The sequence below is a fragment of the Nicotiana tabacum genome, chromosome 6 (assembly GCF_000715075.1).
Source record: "Nicotiana tabacum cultivar K326 chromosome 6, ASM71507v2, whole genome shotgun sequence".
Classification (NCBI taxonomy): Eukaryota; Viridiplantae; Streptophyta; class Magnoliopsida; order Solanales; family Solanaceae; genus Nicotiana; species Nicotiana tabacum.
This window is the reverse complement of record NC_134085.1, coordinates 167,974,660-167,981,895: the sequence shown is the minus strand read 5'-3', so window position 1 is coordinate 167,981,895 and position 7,236 is coordinate 167,974,660.

Below are 7,236 nucleotides of genomic sequence, written 5' to 3'. Positions count from 1 at the left end.
GGCTCAACTCCAAATTTGCACTCGAATAAATTTTAATAATTATCTGATGCCATTACAAATGAGATTTCAGTCTTTATATAGGAGCAATTATAACGGTTCCCTTACTTAATTCGGGGTCACTAATGGTATTAATTACCTTGATTGTCTCTTTCCATATACAACTATAACGAAAATATTTATGGCAAAAGATTTCTTATAACCGTACCGATTTCCCTTCCTTATTTATGTCAGGTTCGTGTATCTTTCCTTCTTTACAACCTTTATTCATTTCGTTTCTCTTTCTCTTTTTACAGTTGTCAGATCCGACTTTTTCCTCAATATAACCCCATGGATGCTTCTCTCGTGCCGTTTCCGCAATCTTCAACTCATCCGATTAAGAACTCTAATTGTCACTATATTGATGGTCCATGTGTCATGCCTTTTTTCCACCAATACAGATAGTCCTCCCACTTTTTGAATATTCCCAACTAAATATTCAGGAAGTGTAAGTATTTACGGCGGGAATTCTTTGTCTTCGTTTCTCGAGTATCATTATGCTCCTTGCAGAATCGATGTGACGTGTGTCGCATTCATTTAATGCCCCTACCACATGGCTTCTCCTGATTGGTTCTGCAATTTCTCAACGTTTTTTAGGGTTTTTCTGCGGCAGCATCAGCCACGAAGTGACGGTTCTATTATGACACTTCATAATGATCAATCTTGATGACAGTTGCACCTCCTTATGAATACTTCATCTTTCTTGATTTCGGGAAGCCTTCTTCCTTCTTCTCGGTATCCATCATCTCAGCCCCTCATAGTTTTATATCTTTTCTCTGAATTTTCTTTGTTAAACATGTCTTCTTCAACACCAGTTCCTCGCAAAGTTGTGATCGTCGATGAGCTTGTTCCTTCTACTGCTCCCATTAGGAGTAGGAGAAATGGTAGACTATGCAATCTTGGTTCATTATCTACTCGTAGTTCTACTTCTCAAAGTAGTTTTGCCAAACCATTTTTTTCTAGACCTAGAGCTTCTTTAACGGCTAGATCTTCTTCTAAAAATAGGGATCAGAATGAACTTATGCGTGAGCCTATTGTTTCTGAGATTGTTCCTCAAGAAGTTTTTTTCTTATCAGACCGTGAAGTCATGAGAAATTAAGTTTCTTCTATAGCTTCACTTAACCCTACTGAACACTACCCAAATCTGATCACTCCTGGTCTTCTTTCTTTTGGTTCGACGAGAATATCATTGGAAACCAGATTTCCCAGTTTAATTCCTGGTGCTAACCAGAGAATCACTTCTTACCATGTTGGCTTCTCCTTCGTTTATACTTATCCTTTTACTTTTGGGTTCAAACCTCTCATTGACGTAGTGATCATCGAATTATGTCATTACTTTTATGTTTACTCTGGCCAAATTAGTCTGATTGTGTGGAGGGCAGTAGCATGCCTTTGTTATTTATCGGATTTAGTATTAGCTCCTTTTACTTTCCGTCACTTACTTCATATTTACTCTCCTAAGCTATTTCATGAAGGTGTCTTTTCTTTCATAGCTAGAAGTAAAAGGGTTTTAGTCAGTCCCGAAGATGATAATGACTATGGCTGATATACTCGTTTTGTTGTTGCCCCACTAGTGGATTAGTGGTGAAGAACACATGACTTTTCCTAAAAAATAGAACTTTACACGTAGATTTTCTCTTCATTCTTTTTTTAATGCCCTAAGCTTCTTTACATAATCGCATATTCATTTTTTTCAGCAACCATAGAGATTAATTCCTGACTTATGTGCTTGGGTAGAAAATATGTTAACCGTCGCTCCCATGAAAAAACGATCTTAAAAATTTCTTTCACGACTCAAAATTCATTAAAGGTCGTGATGGCGCCGGACACCGCTGTTAGGCAAGCCAACAATAAATCATTACTTTAATTCTCATTTTAATACTGAAATCATAGTTTTCCTCCGATTAAATAGTAGAAGATGAAAATTTCAAAGTAAATAATAACGTTTTTACAAATCTCAATACTGAATAACCCATAATCACCCTAGAACCCAGTGTCACAAGTGCATGAGCATCAACTAGGAAAAAAATAAAATAAAATATATCATCCGTCCAGAATACAACATTTGGACACAAGAGAAAATCGTAAATACTCTAAAGGAGCCTTTGTTGACTGCGGATCGTAAAATAAGATGCCGCTCACCTAAGTCCACATATCAACCATACCATTGCGCCCACTAGGCCACTAGACATACATGTGCATGTACAAGAAAATGTACAGCAAGTGTAGTATGAATACGAAAACAACGCGTACCCAGTAAGTATCCCGTCTAACCTCGAAGAAGTATTAACGAGGGGTCGACTCCAACATTTACTATGGGCTATACATAAAATGTAAATGAAATGTAAAACGGCTGTAAGCTCATTATTTTGAAGTAAGTAAGCAATTCTTTTATAATTAAGAAATCTCCAAAATTATTTCTCATCATTTAACAATTTATCTCAGGCCAATAAGGCAATATCATATATTATAAATTTCAAAGCAATCAATTTAATTATGCGCAAGTCATGCCGAGATCATACAGCCCGATTCAATATAAATATTTAAAATGTGCACTGCCGAGGTTCGAACAGTACGAACCAACATATAAATATAAATCGTGCACTGCCGAAGGTCGAACGACAAGAACCATAGATGCATCTATTTAACCTGCCTAGGCAAACAGCCCGTTCCTATGAGCGTAGTGGAAATTTATCCCGCTTGCGGAAGTATATTTGCGAAGCGGTTGCATATAAAATTTCTCAAATAATTATTATTATTATAATATTCTTTAATTTATTTCAACACATGAAATACAAATGAAAACTTTCAAGTCCGCAAATCCTCAATTTCAACTCTTTCAAGGCATTTAATAAGCATACTCAATCTAGCTTCCTTTCAAGGCAAGTAATAAACAAGATCAAATAACGGTATCAGCAAACCATGGTGTAAACTTAGAACTACCCGGACATAGGTATAATTAGTAGCTACGTACGGACTCTCGTCACCTCGTGCGTACGTAGCACCCACAAATAGAAGCATGTATTAATTTAATTCACCTATGGAGTTAATTCACTCTTACAAGGTTAGAAAGAAGACTTACCTCGCTCAAAAGTTTCATATCCGGCTTCCAAGCCCTTCTGACGACTCAAATCAATGTCCAACGCTCCAAAACTAGTCAATAATTGTGCAAACCTATAAATACATACTCAAATACTCACTAAAATCCTATTTACAACAATTCCCAACTCCGCTTGAAAAGTCGATAAAATCACCCTCGGACTCACGTGCCCGGATTCCGAAAATTTTCGAAGATAAACTTTACCCATAATCTCATGAACTCAAATATATAATTTATTTCCAATTCCATGTCCAAATTCGCGGTCAAAATTCAAAAATACCAATTTCTAGGTTTTTCTAAAAAAATCCCAAATTTCTACCAATTTTCATGCTTGAATCCATAATAAAATCATGTATTTAACTTACAAGAGGTGAGATTAACTTACCTTGACATAAATGATAAAAAACCTCCACTTGAAGCTCTCCAAAAATCGTCCAACCAAGAGGGAGCGAAAGAAAATAGGCCAAATCCCCATTTTAAAGAAACCTCACTGCCCAGCCCGTCGTTTGCACCTGCCGACCAACATCTGCTTCTGCGGCTCCGCAGGTGCGGTCAGAGTTCCGCTCATGCGGTCCTCTCCCGCTTTTACGCCCAACTCTTGGTTTCTGCGCTTGCGCAGATGCGGCCAAAACCCCGCACATGCAGTCCTTTACCTAGTCGCCTGCTCTACTTCTGCGACTTCTATGTCGCTTCTGCGCCCTCCGCACCTACGGCCAAAGCCTCGCAGGTGCGGTTGCACCAGATGACATCAGCCTCAGCCTCTTCACAAGGCCAAATTCAACCCGTTAACCATTCGGAATCCACCCGAGGTCCTTAGGACCTCAACCAATTATACCAACATGTCCCAAAATACATTACAAACTTAGTCGTGTCTTCAAATCACGTCAAACAATATCAAAATCACGAATCACAACCCAATTCAAGCTTAATGAACTTTAGAACTTCAAACTTCTACATTCGATGCCGAAACCTATCAAATCACATCCGATTGACCTAAAATTTTGCATACAAGTCATATTCAATATTATGGACCTACTCCAACTTTCAGAATCAAAATTAGACCTCGATATCAAAAAGTCCACTTCCGGTCAAACTTCTCAAAAACCTTCAAATTTTTAACTTTCGTCAAATGACTCCAAATGACCTACGGATCTCCGAATTTACTTTCAGACGCGCTCCCAATACTAGAATGACTGTACAGAGCTGTTTCCAGACTTGAAATCCCAAACGGACATTGATAACATTGAAATACACTTCAACCCAAATTTATGAATGTAACGACCCGACTGGTCATTTTGAGCAATTGCGCCCGATTCGGTAGTTTGAGGTTTCAAACAGCTTCACATTAGGTATATAAACTTGTGTGCACGGTTGGATTCAGTTTCCGGATGAATCAGAGTTGAATTAGAAGAAGGAACCTAGTTTTGGAAGTTTAAACAGTGAAGATTTGACCGAAATTGGACTTTTGAGTAAACGGCCCGGGAATGGGTCATAGATGATCTCAACAGCTTCGTATGGTGATTTTGGACTTAAGTGCGCGTCCGGATTCGGATTTGGAGGTCCGTAGGATAATTTGAGATATTTCAGCGAAAGTTGGAAAAGTTAAAGTTTGGAAAATGGAGAAGTTTGACCCATAATAGACTTTTGTGATATCGGGGTCGGAATACAATTCCGAGAGTTGGAACAACTCCGTTATGTCATCTTGGACTTGTCTGCAAAATTTGGCGTCATTCCGGGTTGAATTAGTAGGTTTTGGCACGAGTTTTGGAAGTTAGAAGGTTTGAAAGTTCCTAAGTTTGATTCTTGGTGTGATTTGATGTTTCAACGTTGTTTGATGTGATTTGAGACCTCGAACGAGTCCATGATAGGTTGTAGGACATGTTTGTATGTTTGGACGGGGTCTCGGGGGCCTCGAGTGTGTTCCGGGTGGGCTACGGGTCATTTTCCCTTGTTTTTGAACTACTGTTTTCTGCTTCTGGTATCCTCTTTCGCGATCGCGAACCGCCTTTCGCGTTCGTGAAGCTTTGTTGCTGACCACCTGAAAATCCTTCTTCTAGGCAAATCCTAGACAAATCTAGTTGTTGGGAACACTTTTGCTGCTAGAGGAATGAGATTATCGTTTGTGGCACCAGTAATTCAAAATAGAGAGAAAATTGTTGAATTGCAAAAGGATGAAATTGAAAAGGAAATAGAAAAGTGGAAAATGGCAGTTATTCTGTATGTGGTTGGAGATACACCAAGTATTGGAGCTATAGAGAGGTTTATTGCATCACAATGGAACTTCGTAGTTAAGCCGAAAGTGTACTACATAATGATGATTTTTTGTGTGGTGAAATTCATAAATGTAGAAGAGAGAAATGAGATACTATACTCAGGGCCATGCACAATCAACCACAAGCCAGTAATTACTAAGGCGTGGACAACAGATTTTGATTTCAATGAAGAGGTTCTGAAAACACTGCCACTATGGGTTAAACTACCAAATTTGCCATTAAATTGTTGGGGAATGGACTCATTGAACCGTATAGGTAGTGGACTGGGAATCCCGGTATATGCTGATGAATGTACAATAAAAGTAGAAAGAATATCATATGCCATAATTCTTGTGAGCACGTGATTTTTGCCTCATACGAATTACTCTAAAAGAATTCCCAAAATTAGGTCTTTTCGTTAATTATGTGTTATTTTTAGGAATTATTGTGTGATTTCCCTGATTGTTCGCATATATTTGTGTGCATGTTTAATTTTATTAATGCATTAAAAATACAAAAATATAGCATTTTCATTTAAGATTTGATTTTTACATTTTTTGGAATTAATTAATAATTAGATGTTTTACAAAAATGAAAATTCAAAAAATAATAACATATTTTTTGTAATTTTAGTCAAATTGTTGTGATTTTCTTTTAATTTGGCATTTAATTATTTGTGATAATTATTAGTTGGAGTTAATTAGTATTTTTAAGTTAATTTGGTATTTTTATAATTTAATTTAGGATTTTGGTTTTAAGTTTTCAGAATTGGGCCAAATTTAAGTTGATTTAAGAAGCCTAAAACCAAAACCCAGCCAAACCCAGCCAAAAACCACCCCAGACCCGTCCCAACCCTTTACCAGACCCAACCAACTGAATTGTTGGGTTTAAATAGATGTTAGAATTATTAAGCATAGTTGAGTAGTGATTTGTTGTATACAAACGGTGGATTTATTTTTATTCATGGACTGTTAAATTTGAATTAGAATTTGTTCATTCTGAATAGTTGTTTTAGTGTAGTGTATCTTGAATTCATGTGATAATTACTCATTACAGCTTAAAATTGGCTTTGAAATCAGAATGTAGATCATGATAATGTTAAAATCGGGCCTAATAATTGATTTAGTAAGTGCAGCATTTTAGTTTTGACACCAGTGATTTGAGCTTAAGATCAGGGAATAGGCACTTAAATTGGTGAAGTGTGTTTGATAGCTCAACTTAGTCGTTAATCACTCCATTGCCTTCGGAATATGGTGGTAATACATTAGTTAGGCATAACCCAAGCTTGAAATTGGAATCAAAATGATCAGTGCTTGCTAATTTGAGTAGGTGTACCTTGTTCTTACTTGTTACAAATTATAGAGTGCACATGGAATAGCTTGAAGCAAATTCAGTAGTATTCATTTTAATTGAATTAAGTTTGCTTGGTACAAAGATCAAGGCCCAGCGGCCTGTTTCCAGCAGTTTTGAGTTTCAGCTCCTCTGACGCGGGCCCAGGTCCAGTTTTAATTCCCTTCACGTTTGGACCTGGGCCAAGGTCTGCGACTGACCAATTTTGGGGTACAGACCTGGATGTAATTTCTCTTTGTTGGGCTTATCCTGGAGCCCAATGGATAGACTGTGGTGCAGAATTATCATTTGGTTCAGTAACAAATTAATTAGGACTTTTTCTTTTATTATTAGAAACAAATAAAAATAGAAAATCATAGTTGCTCTTAGGTTTGCCTTTTAAATAATAAACTGAGATGAGCCTCGCTAAATAAAATGCCTAAATCGCGGGGCCCTCAATAAATGTCTATATTAAATTACTTAGAATTCGGGATGGGCCGTTTAGCGAATTTCACGCCC